At 35.6% G+C, this 14222-nt stretch overlaps 1 protein-coding gene across 6 annotated transcripts in view; it reads left to right on the top strand.

The window, feature by feature from the left end:
* asxl2 (ASXL transcriptional regulator 2) overlaps positions 1-14222 on the top strand; it is a 130735-nt gene that overhangs the window by 20137 nt on the left and 96376 nt on the right. Inside the window, exon 1 of one of the 6 annotated variants that reach the window (XM_088625454.1) lies at positions 5048-5391. The exons of 4 other annotated variants lie outside the window; for them this stretch is intronic. The gene's annotated coding sequence lies outside the window, so the exon portion shown is untranslated. Of the gene's footprint in view, positions 1-5047; positions 5392-13320; positions 13533-14222 lie in introns of those variants that run through there. One more of the 6 variants, XM_088625453.1, reaches the window with a different exon arrangement.

Genomic DNA, 14222 nt, shown 5'->3' with positions numbered 1-14222 from the left:
AGGATGTGTATGGTTAAGTAGGTCCTTGTGACTTGATTTGTGTTGCCTGCTGGTGTTCTGTTTCTGTTTTAAGTCAGTGTGACTGTTTGAATTGGCACATTAGCCATGTCTGTTATTTCTTTCCCATTGTCCCTTTTCTGAGGTTGCAGAGCTTTTATTCTCATTGCACAGATACAGTACCTGGTCTGCTACTATTTTACAGTCCCCGTGAATCATGGAGCAACCATGTGCTGGATCAATTCTGATACTTTAGATAATGTATTCAGATTAGCATTAAAATATACATACAGTAAACTTTAAAAAATAGAATTTGCTTTATAGTTTAATATGAATGATTAGTAAGATTTATTTTATTTTGTGTAGTTCAATGCTGTTTGATCATATAACAACAAAAACTTTGTATTGAACAATACTTTGTATTGAACTCAGTAACATCAGTTGACAGTATGTATTGGGAAGCATTCTCTTTTAATTTCAGAGTGTAAAAGTCAGTATTTGGTTGCATAACTCTCTGAGGCAATAACTGCATGAAGTCTGTGACCCATTGAATTCGCTGGGTTGAGTCCACGGGACTGAATACACAAATAATACCGAAACTACAAATGACCAAAAGACACAGTCAACAATGTATCCTTGGAATAACAAGAAGAGAATGCACAATCTAATAACCAGAACACAAAACAAAAGTATGTTGCTTAATTGTAATAGTGAGACTAATTTAGGAAAAAAGCACAGTCACATTATGTGAGGAGTGGATCATCATTGGACTCCACATTGATTATCATAGGCATTCAAGATTTTCATTTGAATGCAACAGAAATGGCCAAGAGCAGGCTGGATGAGGATTTCTCAAGAGAGAAATTCATGGAAAAACCTTAGGACGTGCATCCTCCAGCAGTGATTGAAATGGATGCTAATATGACTCCTGTGATAACCCTGGAAGCGTGGCTCTATTGCTGCTGCAGGATTGAAAACACTTGGTTGATGTCATGTGACTGTAGTGACCAGTCAGGTCCTTGGATCTTTCCTTCCTGCAAGAGCTCTGTTTGCTTCTTTGTGCCTCAGTTAGTTTGGGTGCTTAGATGTAAGGGAACAACTGTTGAACCTCACAAAGTGTCATTTCAGTCCATATATAATATGTGTGGGTAATATGGTGGTTCTGATTCTTTATTTCACACAAAGGTGCTCCCCGATTAATAGCTGGCATAAAAAAACTTGCAACAAATATATTTATACGTCCCCATAGCGCTGAAAACAAAAGGTTTTAGTTATTATACCTTGTTATTTACATTACATTAATGGGAGGAGTGGTAGTTTCCCTAAGTTATCTGAGCTACCCACATTTTGTAGAAATGAATTGTGAGCTCAGAGACTAAAAGATACATGCACAGCATCTGCATTAATGCAGCTGTTTCTATTTTTGTTTGATAATTGTTTTAAGAGTTTGGGTATTTTCTTTACAAATACACATTCCTGCCACATTAAAAGAAAATAGCCTCCCCACAATAGCACAGTTTTCACAGTGGTAACATTACCTCATGAACATGGTTCTCAGCCTTCTGCATGGTCATCTGGATCAGGTCTTGCATGATTCACGAGCTACTAGAAACAGATGTGCTTGTCTGTTTCATTTTGTTTGTGTGTGATTTATTGCATTTGTATTGCCTCTCTGTCATAACTACTTAGCGTTACATGACATGCCTCTGTATTGGACAGTAGTGCCACTTTGTACAAATTTGTGATTAAATGTGAGGCATATATCTGGGAGTGAAGCGGCTTGGTCCAGCCTGCATTGTCTTGAAGGGCTTAAATATAGCATCAAACATTAATGTGCTATGGTAGCCTCAATTCCCCATAGCAGTCTGTAACATCCTCAACTGTAGAAAGTCACATCAACAGTACTCCAGACACAGATATTACCCAAGGAACCTCTGGACGGATCTGGTACTAAATACATTATTTGGGGGAGTTAAGAACATGTGTATAATCTCAGAGAAGTTGGAAAACTGTTGTTTTCCTTCTAGGAAGGGGAGTTTTTTTCCCTTGACCCTTTTCCATTTTCTGGAGAGTTGGGGGTTGCAGTGTTTAAGCCTCACACATTTGGCTGGGAAGCCTGTTCCAGACATGCACAACTCTCTCTATGAAGAAGTGTGTCCTAAATGGCTTCCTTTTTGTTTTCCTGTTGTGGTCCTGTTTTATCCTTTTATCACTACTTTGGTTTATCACTACTCTCTACTTTTACCTCTTTTTAAAGCTGTAGTGTACAAAACTGAACACAATGTGTTAAAAAATACTACAACAATTCTAACTACTGCATCGTAAAGCTTAAGCATAGCTTCCCTCGATTTGAATTCTACACTTCTTGCTGTATAGCCTGTACTGTAAGTATTCTGTTTGATTTTTTATTGCATCACATTGTCTTGATGAAGCCCTAGAAAAATGTACATATTGTAAACACCCAGATCCCTTTCACACATAGCTTCCTGCATTTCAGAATCATCCATGAATATTTGATATTTGTACTTCCTTTATGAATCATTTTTATTCTTTTGATTTTGTATTACCTCCAAATGTAACCAGTATTTTTATGCAGTATTCCACTGCTAATATGTGTTCAGTCAGAGATTATACCTCTTAAAATGCACTATTAAAATACTATTATTTCACAAAGTGTTTAATTCTGCTTTCACAGGGCTACAGTATACTGTTATAGTACTGAAAATATACTTTGTATAATTTTTTGCCTGTTTTGCAATATTCTTTTCTGTCTTTGTCCAATCTTATAATTCTTGTAATTTGTTTATCTTGGAAACATCTGTTTTATTCTTGTTTTTTCATTACACAATTGAAGCCAGTTCTAGACATGGTCTACTTTCATTTCAATTTGTATATTTTGTTTTTCTTCTTCTTCATTCCTTCGTAGCCCGCTTGTATAAAATTATTTTAGGCACCAATATAAGAGCTTTAAAGTGTGTCCAAGAATAGGTAACACAGACGAAATGTATTAAGATTTGGAAAGGGTGGGCAAGAGTGACACTAAGGTTTTGAGAAAATTAAGTTATGGATTCAAGAGAAAAAGAAATGAAGATGCCAACAGTAAGGGTGAAGAAGAAGGGAGGAAAAGGAGTTCAGAGTTCACAAGAGTAGGTTTAAGATGATGGGAGAGCATTCAGAAGGTGATGATTTTTCGCAAATCAGGGATGTAGATGGAAGAAAAGAGACAAAGATGATCTGAGCGTGATCAGCATCAATTTCCAATCCTTGGAAAGAGATAAGAGAAACCAGGAAGCAGGTAAAAGTACTGTAGCACAGGTTATATAGAGAGGAGCACAAGTGTCACGTATCCAAATTGAAATGACAAACGTTGATTATGCTGACATCCAGTCACACATACAGTATACTGGTATTCCTTTCTGTCTCTCCCTGTAAATTACTGGAGAAGTACATCCAATGCATCTGGAGGGGATACATGTGTCTCAAAGAAGTAGTATCCCCAGGATCACAGATAAGGCACCCCCAGGTTTCATAAAATATCAAAGCAGAGGAGCAACAAAAGGAAAATTTGGGGCTTAGATTGGATTGAGCTTCTTTGGCGAGTTGTAGGTTATTTCGGAAACATGCGCCTAAACTTGACACCAGCAACAGTCTGAATGAGCATCTTTGTAGAACACACTGTTGCATTTGATCATGTACGTTAGTATCATATTATCATTGACCTACATGTTCCATTTCTATGTTTTTTTAGCTTTTATATGTTATTTAATAGTTTGAAAATTGCTCAAATGTATTATGAAAGAAATGTGTGTTTGTAGTCTGTATTAGTGATATTTATTTTGTAGCAATAAATTCCTGTGGTATGCTCTGTAACAAAGGCTACACAAGGAATGTCTGGTAATAGTGTTTCAATATAGTCTTTACACACTTTTAAATTATTTAATTTATCGAATTAGTGTTATTATGTTTCATTCTGAATTCTTAATCAGTAATTATGTTGTATTTCTTGAATGGTGCAAGCTTACATTAAACAATTAGCACAAAGCACTAAAATCAAAGCTATCTGCATTAATGTTTGACTTATTTGTACAGCTTGGAAAAATGCCACCATATGCTAACAATATATATTTACAGCATTTCCAAGAATCAGAACAATTCCAAGAAAACATTAAATTTTATTGTACAGACTGTGTCTAATTCTGGATTGATGTGACACATGTTAATAATGAATTCTGATAAACTGTTTTTTTGTGTTAGTGCAGACATTTGTGCCAAGTTGTAGACTGCTTTACTTTTTAAAAATATTGTGCAGAATAAAGTTAATTGTACTGTAGATGTTGATAACAAATTAGTTAGACTCACTGTCAAAGCCATTACATCAGCGAGTCAGTCGATTTTCTTTAACAAAACAAGTAAAAAGCATTTTTGTCTATACTGTGCTTTTTAAAGTACAAATACCATTGTAACTTGTTCCTGTTTAAACAATAAGTTAAAAAAAAAACATTGTAAGAGCAGGTCTGCTTGTAGTGAATTCTTTTTGTTTGAGAATGTAGAGTGACGTTAACAAAAACCAAACTAGTTTCATGAAACCTCTTTTGTATTTCAAGATTAAAGCCACAACAGTACCAGAAATACCAGTAGCTGTCTGTCAGAAATGTTAAAAAGGTGTTTTTTTAACATTTTCTTTAGTAAGGTTTTCTCATTAACTCTTATGGTCAGAAAACAGTTGTTTCTCCACTGTAATCCACATCAGGAGCTGGATTTTTTCCTCTGAATAGAGTTTGACTCACAGTAATGAGTCTCTTTATGGGTTAAGACATCCTTGATGTGTTGGTATGCCAAAAGTTTCCCAGAGGAAAAGGCCTTACACTGTGTAATTGAGTCAGTGCTCGGCAGTCTTGGATTGCCGAAGTCCTGCAGTCTAAGGATGACAGAATTTCAAGCGAAATGTTGTGCTTTAAAAGGCACTCCGGAGGATTGCATGTTTCTAACTCTCAGGCCTGGATTTTAATTTTCCACAAACAATAATAAAACAATCGCCTGGAGGGACGCCAGCTTGAGCTACGCTACAATAGCATGTGAAGTACAAAGTGCTTGACTGAAGCAAAGTACAGCCAGCGCAGTTCTGCCAGTTTCTTTCCTCTGTGGGCACGAGAGAAAATATTTTCCCACTGCTTCACTTCAGCTGCAAGAGTTGTTCTGTACGCAATTAAGTAGCTGCCAAAGCTTGCAGTCATCGTTAGTGTTTTCCAAGGTGGTTTGAAAGCACTCATCATCCCTGCAAGCTTCTCTTGGGATTAACTGTGGATCTTTACTTCAGCTAGCAGAAACACGTGTGGAGGAAGAAAAGAAGCTCTTCCCATTGATTTTTGAACAGGCCTTAATGGAATTGCTTTGGTAAGTTTCATTACGCAAGACAGTGAAAAGTGTGCTGTAACCGCAGGCTCTTTTAAACACATAAAAATAACACTGAAGATCTTTTTGAATAAAAAATTTCACTGCTTTGAACTAAGACTTGATAAAGTTTTTTAACCAAATGCTCATTAAGGAGCCATTTTAAGGAAAGGAATCATTGTTATGGTATGAAGGTTATCCTGGGTGACTCTGAGAATTTTAAACATTCAAGAATGACATACAGAATTATCTCATACTGTAGGTAATATTTAAGGTACTTTAGAAAGAATACATTTATCAAAATGCTTTATGTCTTAAAGACACTGATCTGATAAGAGCAGAAAAAAATATTTGGCATTGAACAGTCAAATTCTAGTTAAGCATTTACTGTGTTTAAGTATAAAATAAGCTTTACTTTAAACTTTAAACTAAATCAATCTGTGAAATGATTTGTAGCTGTTGAAACATACAGTACAAATGAAAGTATACAGCCAGTATTTGAATCACTTCATGTAGGCAGCTTGGTCTTAGATACCATGGAAGTCTTTTCAATGGAGAGAAAGAGGAAGTGAAATAGAGGAGCTAATTCCCCTTTCCATGCAAACTGGTGTGAGCCTTGAAATCGTGCATTTGCCCTGCCCTTATCGATTGCAGGCAGCATTCTGGGAGCTCGTTAACATTCAGTCTCAATAGAAACCTTTGTATAAACACTACACTTTAAGGCATTTTCAGAGGTGAACTCATTAAATCTGAAAAAAAAAGAAAACACAAGTGCACTATGGGCACAGCACAGCAGATTTCATATACTTTCTGTGTGAGCTGCCCTTTAATGGATTTTCTCGATCCGTGCTTTTATCCTGCTGTGCAAAAGTCTATTACAAGTCACAGTTACTTCTGTGAAAGCAAACTACATGTCTGCAGTTTCCTCTCGTTTATTAAAGAAAAGGTACTGATATCAGTACTGCAGGCTTTCAGGGCCCACCTCATCAAATGTCATCACAGTAAGCTTTGAGAAGTATTTGCAGATGTTTAATGATCGTGAAGCAGTTTCTGTTTGGAATAGTGACCTAAACAAATAATAAATTGGGGGGAAGTACTGCATTAACAATTGTATGCTTAAAATGTAGGAGGTAACAATTACAGGTCTGTATGGAGAATGTACCTTTTGACTTTCACTTTCAGTGATCTTATTCTCTTGTCTTGCAAAGTAAGCCGTGATCTATAGGGAAATCCTTTACTGTATAGTTCTGGGTTTTTAGACAACATCCTTATAAAACCCTCTTACTCTGTTATTTGCTTAGTATGACTTTTACCTCTAAAATTTTACCTCTAAAATATATCCGTTATGTACAGTACATTTAACGCATTTGTGTCTTTCAGTGTGCCATCCCATTGTTTACTATCTTTGGAATACAAAGTTATTTATCCATGTAGCCTTTATAATAATTTAGATCAGTTCCTTATGCTGCAAGTCTACAATGTTTTGAATAATTCAATTGCCCTAACAAAGCATATTCCATACTCCATATTTCAGTACAAATGCACGAGTTTCTCTGTTGAGAATACTGTTTGCTCTGGTCAGTGTTAGTTGACTACTTTTGTGCATTGTGGAAATCCATAGTAGATTTTGAAATCTAGTGCTGCTGAGACATATTTATCATGTGTAGTGCAGTACATAAGCAGTTAACACATACTGTATCTAGTTTGTAAAAGCAGTGATGAAAGCATGGTTACAGCAATGTGTCTGCTTTTTCTTGCCTCACTGAATTTTGAAACAAAGAAAAGAAAGAATATGTTTGCTGGCTTTTAACATCTCTATTTTTCATAATACAACAATAGTGCAGTGCATAGGCCTACATTGGCAATAACATTAAATATATTTGAGCATTTTTTTCTGAGAGGGTATAAATGATTGCTATCTCTTGTCAGTGAGTTTATTAAAATACTGTGCTCAAGTTAAAACTGCAGTGCTTGTACACTGTTTATTTTCAAAATGAATGTACTGTCATTGTTTATCTAATAGAAAGTATGATTTATGTGCTGAAGCAACAATTAGATAAAGTATCCCTCAAAGGCATTACCCATGCCCATGAACTTGTTTTCTTCAAATTGAATAGATATGAGGTTAAAAGACTTGTGAAAGTATTACTTTGAATTTTCTGATAGTATCTGCCAGTTTGCTGCATTAATTTTGAAACTTTGATCTCAACAAATTTGTTAGTGCTATAGCGAGCGCATGTATCATAATTTCTGAAGATGCATACTGGAAATGGTACCATATAATGGTACTGTAGGACTATAGTTCCAACCTCTCTTACTAGTGCCCTTCCCAATGGTAAAAGGTAACACATTTTTAATGCCAAGCTAGATAGATAGATTCATAAACACAGAATATCTGGTGAACTTCCTGATTGGTGACTGCAAACCCTATGGTTCTGATCTGTTAGAAGCTTCCTGAATGACAAATACAGATATTGGCTTAATCTCTTGGGTGTGGATCATGTGAAAAAAAGATTGTCGCATGCTTAGGGTGATGAACATTGTTGTATGACTGCAAGAGGAATTGTTCTAGATCCCTGCTGCACAGTTCCCGATGCTGCTAGACTCATCACAAGTGGCGGTCAAATGCAAATGGTCAAAGTGACTAACATTGGTGTTTCCTTATCTTTGTCCAGTACCTAGATTATATCTTTTACTGAACCTTCTTCCTAACTACAGTAGCTACCATGACATTTGGCCTTGTGACTGTTCATACAGTATGGTTTTTTCTGTTTATTGAATGCTTACATGCACAATCATTAGTGCAGCAGGCAGAGAGCACAAGTACAAATAAGTTAATTTGTTGTTTTCCGCTAGAGTACTTTCCTCCCAGTTTATAAAAGGGATCGTTGGTCCATTAATACAATGAACTATCCAAACAGTTGATTTTTGCAAAAAGCAATGATCACATTTATGAGAAGGCTCTCCCAGATCTATTTAACCTTCCTTATTAATTAATTTTTTTTTTTTCATTGTAAACATTTAATCATAATAGTGGTAAAGCATAGCCATGGGTTAGGAAAATTGTCAGAGACCTTTGCTTCCTCCCACAGGACCAGAGGATATTAAAAGCATGCATCTGCTCCAATAAAGTCGCCACCTGTTTCATGTTTCCTCAATTCCGCTTGTTTTTTATTTAATGCAGGCCTGCACAGACTGTAGTTCAGTATTTAAAAAGGAAACAAATTCAAATTTATGTGTAATCATCATCCTTTCTAAATATTTTTGAAGGGTATTTAATGATGTAAATATTTTTTTTAATCCAGGCATAATGTGGCAGTATGTTATTTAATCTTGATGTGTTCATTTTTTGTTAAATAGGATGCAAAGAATAGTATTTTATTTGATGAGAATAACACCTAGTGACTCAACCCAATAAAGGTATATGGATAAATTCACATTTATCAATAATAAGTAAGACAATTATAAATATCAATCCACATAATAGGCGTCATCAGTGTAAGTAAGAGAACAGGCTAAAATAGCTTTTGTATTTCTGAGGTTAAGTTAGTTTTCTCCGGAAAATAGAGTGGGGTGTTAACCACCAATATGACAGGAAGCATAATTTGATGTGACTTAATTTATTTGATCTTATTGTTTGGTTTCTTTCCATTTTTGACTCACAATCAGAGTAGGAACTAGGATAATCATAATTCTTATGTTGTATAAATACTGTACAAGGTGCTATAGCACAAATTCAGAAAATAACAGAGAATGAGTATAATCCCCTACTTATAACTCAAATAACAAGTTTAGTCAGTTTGACACTGACAAGTAAGCTTTCTTTTGTGTTTTTAAATTTGCAATTGCTGTCATATTTTCAAAAAGTTGTGTTCCAGATTGCAATGAAACATTGTAAATATGAAAATATATCTTTCCAAAGACCTATGCTCAGTTCACAGCCTAGAGATATCACTTTACTTGGAAAGAAGGCCTATCACTAGTTATACTGCTAGCTTGTCTAGCAGAAGAGACATGAGACTTAAAAAAACACAGGGAATTGTTGATAATATTTAAGCCTTTTTTGTTGTTTGTCTGCGTAGCTTTTAGCTTAAATCAGATTTGTAATGAAAAATCTAATGAAGAGATCATTAATGACCACTTGTCATTTACGTCAGTGTTGTTTTTATTTTTCTTTGATGCCATTTCACACATGCCATACATACTGTTGTAAGACTAGCGGTGTGGCAGTTTTCCTCGGCACGCCTAGCATGAAGTATGAATTTGAAATAGCCCTTGAAAGAAAATGTTGTTTGTCTTAACAGATGGATGAATCAATCATCCAAGAATATCATGAGTCAGCATGACTAACGTGCCTTCCCCCCTTAATGGTGAATAAAAGCAATTTTATGTACTGCTGATCTTGGCACAAAGGACACGTCAGAACGAAATTTCTTAACATGAAAGTAAATATTTCTACAAGATAAATATTTGCTCTTGACTATATAGAATTTCAAGTCAATAGTAATCTATGGCTATTATTTTTATTTATTTTTCTTTTTTTAGATCACCCATTTTCTTGCCCCATTTTGTGCAGCATTTAATAAAAGAGTGGTGGAGCTTTAGTGTCAAATAACAGAAGATCCTACTCATAGCCTCTACTATATTCAGATGGTTGGCTGTAGGGTTGTGAGACCCCACTCAGTTCTGGTAGCACCCAGCAAATATTGTACTTTCCCTGCCACTCCCCTAAACAGAGCAGAAACAGCCTGGCCTGGAACACGACAGCCAGGCATCACAATGGAAGACATTTTTTCCACTTCAATGTAAGCTGCAAAAAATCAGCTTGGGCTTTGTCAAATACCTTTTTATAAGACTTAGTGTGTTTATTAATGTTGTCTGGTTTGCATTTTATGCCTGCATGTTTGTATGTACCTTAAGGAGGGTGACAACTCGAAAAGAAAAGAGTCAGACCAAAGCTCAGAAGTGAAAGGCAACTTTGAATTGGAATGAAAAAGCACAGTTATAAATAATCTCATTTGAAATACAAAAGCAACCCTGCTTGGCAACAGTAAAGCTTTGCGCAAGGTTCCACAAGGACTGCAGCACAATAATCTACCAGTTACTGGGTGCAGAAGCAGGTCACCGTGAGCTGCAGTGCATTCATCCGGAAAGGACATTTTCTCATGCAAATATACACACTGCAGTTCTCTTACAAGAGACATGTGGCAGTAGGTAAGTATGCATTCTTTACAGTATATACTGTAGCATACCTGTTGTACAGCTGGTGTTCTTTGGCAGCTTGCACTTCATTGGAGTCTAGAAATAGTCTGATGCCCCTGGTTTATCTTGAACAATATGCCCATCCTGGAAATTGTGGACACCCTTCCTTTTCTTGACAGTCAAATATTGCCAGTGGATAAGAGGTTCTAACCCGATTGGTAAGAAACTCTACAATATGTTAGAAAATAGGTGTTGTGTAGTGAGAGTGAAAGTTTATAGATCTTCAGCAAAGAAAAGACTTCTAAGTCAGAATATAGTGATATGAGAGGGGAGATAATATCTAGGCTACATTACTATGAAAAAATAGTTCAGTTAGTTCAGACAGTTCCCGGAGGGCCTGATATTTCCCGTTTTTTGTTCACTTGAACAATTAGTTCAGTCATGTTCATAGTTGGGATGTTTTTAACAGTCTTTTCCAGTTGACTAAGCAAAACATTCCTTTCAATTCCCTTTACCTAAAGGTACAATTAACAGTAAAACACCTCAGAGCCTTGATAGCAGTACTGTATTAGAATTATGCAATGGACAGTTTGAGTAGACACCAAAACCAGAGGATCATGTACAGTAGGCGTTTTGAGGCTTCTGCACAATGGAAAGGCATTCTGTAATATATAGATTGATTGTAGCACAAATGCTACAGGGAGTCTATCAAAACAAATTCATTCGCATCATGTGAATGGAGATTATGGACATAGACAGCTTTCACCACTCAGTCCTGCATTTAACTTGCTCTTTCTCACTCCTCTTGACAAGCACTTTGCTGGTATCTAGGCTTATGTAGGGACAAAATGCTTCCGGAAGTATCTGCTCTCTGTGTCATGGCAAGTGCAGAGACATCATCAGATATATTACGCCAAGGAAATTAGTCTTGGCAGGCTTTGTCAAATAAAAGATTGCTTCACAGATTCCACTCACTCTCTGGTGTAAGACTACCTGATGGATTTTTAGCCTGTAGCCTTTTGCTCCAGAGCAGAATTTTCTCTTGAAATTTAGAAAATAATTGTAAAGCTGAAAGGCACAATAAATAAGATAAGTGGGGAAAAGGAAAATAGGGTTGTTTTTTTCAGTTAAAGATGTCTTTGGGATTTTAATTGATTTTTGGATAACATTACTAAACTTTACCTAAAAGAAAAAAAAAAGCTTTTGAAGTCCTCCTCTATGAAAGCAAGTTGTTCATTTTATCTATGTGACAAGAGAAAGTTTATTTACTGATAGTTAATTTTAACATACGTAGTAAATAATTAAATTATTCTGGCAGTTGCCTTGGGACTTTATTTCAGGCTTTTTTCGTTTGTTTATTTTTAATGGCAAGGGAGAAATTATGCAACTATATCACAACACAGGATAACTTTCTGTTAAATATTCATGAATTTCTTTGTACCAAAGGCAAAAGCTGTGGGCCGGGTTCTATAAAATGAAAAACAGACTGTCCGCTCCCATTGTAGTGCTGCTGATACCTCTTTCTTCCTCAATGAGATCTCTAAAAAAATCTGAAGAAAAGAGAGATTATGTAGCCATGAGCTACACAGTACACAGAGATTTCCTGCAGTAATACGAATCCAGTTGATTTTGTGAATGACTTGCTCAAGCATTGTTGATATCCACTTTCTGTAAGATAAAACTACTTTGGCATATGTAAGTTCAACAGGGACACTGGTGAGTGGGACTTAATCACATTCCTAATTCCCACTTCTTTTTATCTACATGCGTAATGGAGAGCTGCATGGTAATGCAATATCATTTTTTTTTCTATTTTGTCCTGAGCCTGTTGTTTTTTCCATGTATAGTATTAACTAACACATACAGAATGTGAACAGACCTGTTAAATAATAGCTACTCCCTGTGTGAGTGACACTTAAATGTGCAAATTTTATTTCTCTTCTTGATCAGGCATGCTTGACTTCTATAAAGCTTCGTTTTTTTGGCATCATATTTTTGCTTGGTGCGCACTTCGTGCTTGTTTTTCACGGGCCACAGATTCAGAGACAGCTGACAGGTTTCAGAATAAGATGGATTTACGATCCCACTGCTGAACCACTAAACTTATGAAAATACAGCTTGATGCCTACCTGCTAACCTACTGAAGTGAGTCTCTTAACAAAATCCTTTCCTATTTGCAAACCAGACTTATCAAAGAGGAAATAAACACTAAGAGACATTAAAAACTCAATGGATACTATTGGTTCTGTTACTCATTTATTACATTTTTAATGCCCTTTACTGCTGTACATGTATCTACAGTATATATACAGTAAATGAGAAAATAAGTATTCCCTGATACAGTATAGTAAAACATAACAATTTGTCTTTTAACAATTATTTTCCTCTATTTGCTTTAAATTTGTTTACCATAAAGGAATTTGTGCTTCTTCTAAGAGTGGGTAAAATATGATGACCTGTATGTAAGACGTAATGCAGGTGTTCCCATTCTTTGCCAGTACTTTACCTGTGTAAACTTCTGTGAAAACGTCTCAATGCAGTAGTTCATTGATTGGCTAGATTGTATACTTACAGTATATGCTGTCTAGCTGTATCGCATATACACTCATGTCTTGTTAGTTTTCCAACATGTATCGAAAGTGGTGCTACACCTTTAAGCCAGTTTGCACTTGATTACGTATGTTTGGAACCCAGAAAGTATGTTATCTGCCAGCAATGACTTGCTTTACTGGAAATGTGCAAGTTTAAAGTTACAACTTATCTTGCAAGTTTAAGAAACAAAACTGTGGTAGTATCATGTACTTTTCTGAAGACAAATGAGAGGATACTGATGAAGGCTGAAATCAAGTGTTCATTTGAGGGAGTCCTCTCTTTCCACTGTTGGGGAGATTGCTCCTGTTTTTTTATTTCCACTTGGGACATGAGAAGTCTTTGGCTATACGGTAAGGTTAATCTACATATGATAAAGCTGTCATCAAAATGCTAAAAATAAGCAATGAATTTAAACTTTGCTGCAATGCAAAATGTGATCTGCTTTTTTAATGCTTAAAAAATCAGCAGGTTATTCAAATCTGCATAAACTTTTAGCCATTCTTCTTACCAAAAACGGCATTTGCTAGTTTTTGCTAGTTCTTACCAAGTCTTTTGCTAGTTCTGCACTCATAAGCCTTTACTTTTATTTTAAAAAAATCAGGCAAAGTTTAATCTCAGGCAAAGTTGGGTATTTCGTATTGTGTACTGCTGGCCAATTCTTGAAATACTGATGAACACACACCTCCAATTTAGGCTCCATTAAGAATTTTTATTTTCTTCAAAATGTAAAGTTTAAATTTCTTAGGTTAATGTGAGAACTAAAATAGAACCAAATTAATTCCTTTTAGACCCCATACTGACCCCAGCGTTCCTGTAAGGATAAATATTTCAGGAGAAACTCACTTTACTGTGTATAAATTAAGTTGAATTATATGAGCCACAAGTAATCACAAATAAACAGATATTTAACAGTTGATCATTTGCAGTTCTTTGCATTCTATTAAACTATGCTTTGGATTTTATGATTTTATTGGCAGTGATATTTCTGCGAAATATCATTATGTGAAATAATGTCATTAATAGTGTTAGTTTCTTGTGAA

This window comes from Lepisosteus platostomus, chromosome 3, assembly GCF_059453375.1.
Source record: "Lepisosteus platostomus isolate fLepPlt1 chromosome 3, fLepPlt1.hap1, whole genome shotgun sequence".
In the NCBI taxonomy this organism is placed as follows: domain Eukaryota; kingdom Metazoa; phylum Chordata; class Actinopteri; order Semionotiformes; family Lepisosteidae; genus Lepisosteus; species Lepisosteus platostomus.
The sequence above is the reverse complement of the archived record's forward strand: the minus strand, read 5'-3'. Positions and strand labels throughout refer to the sequence as shown.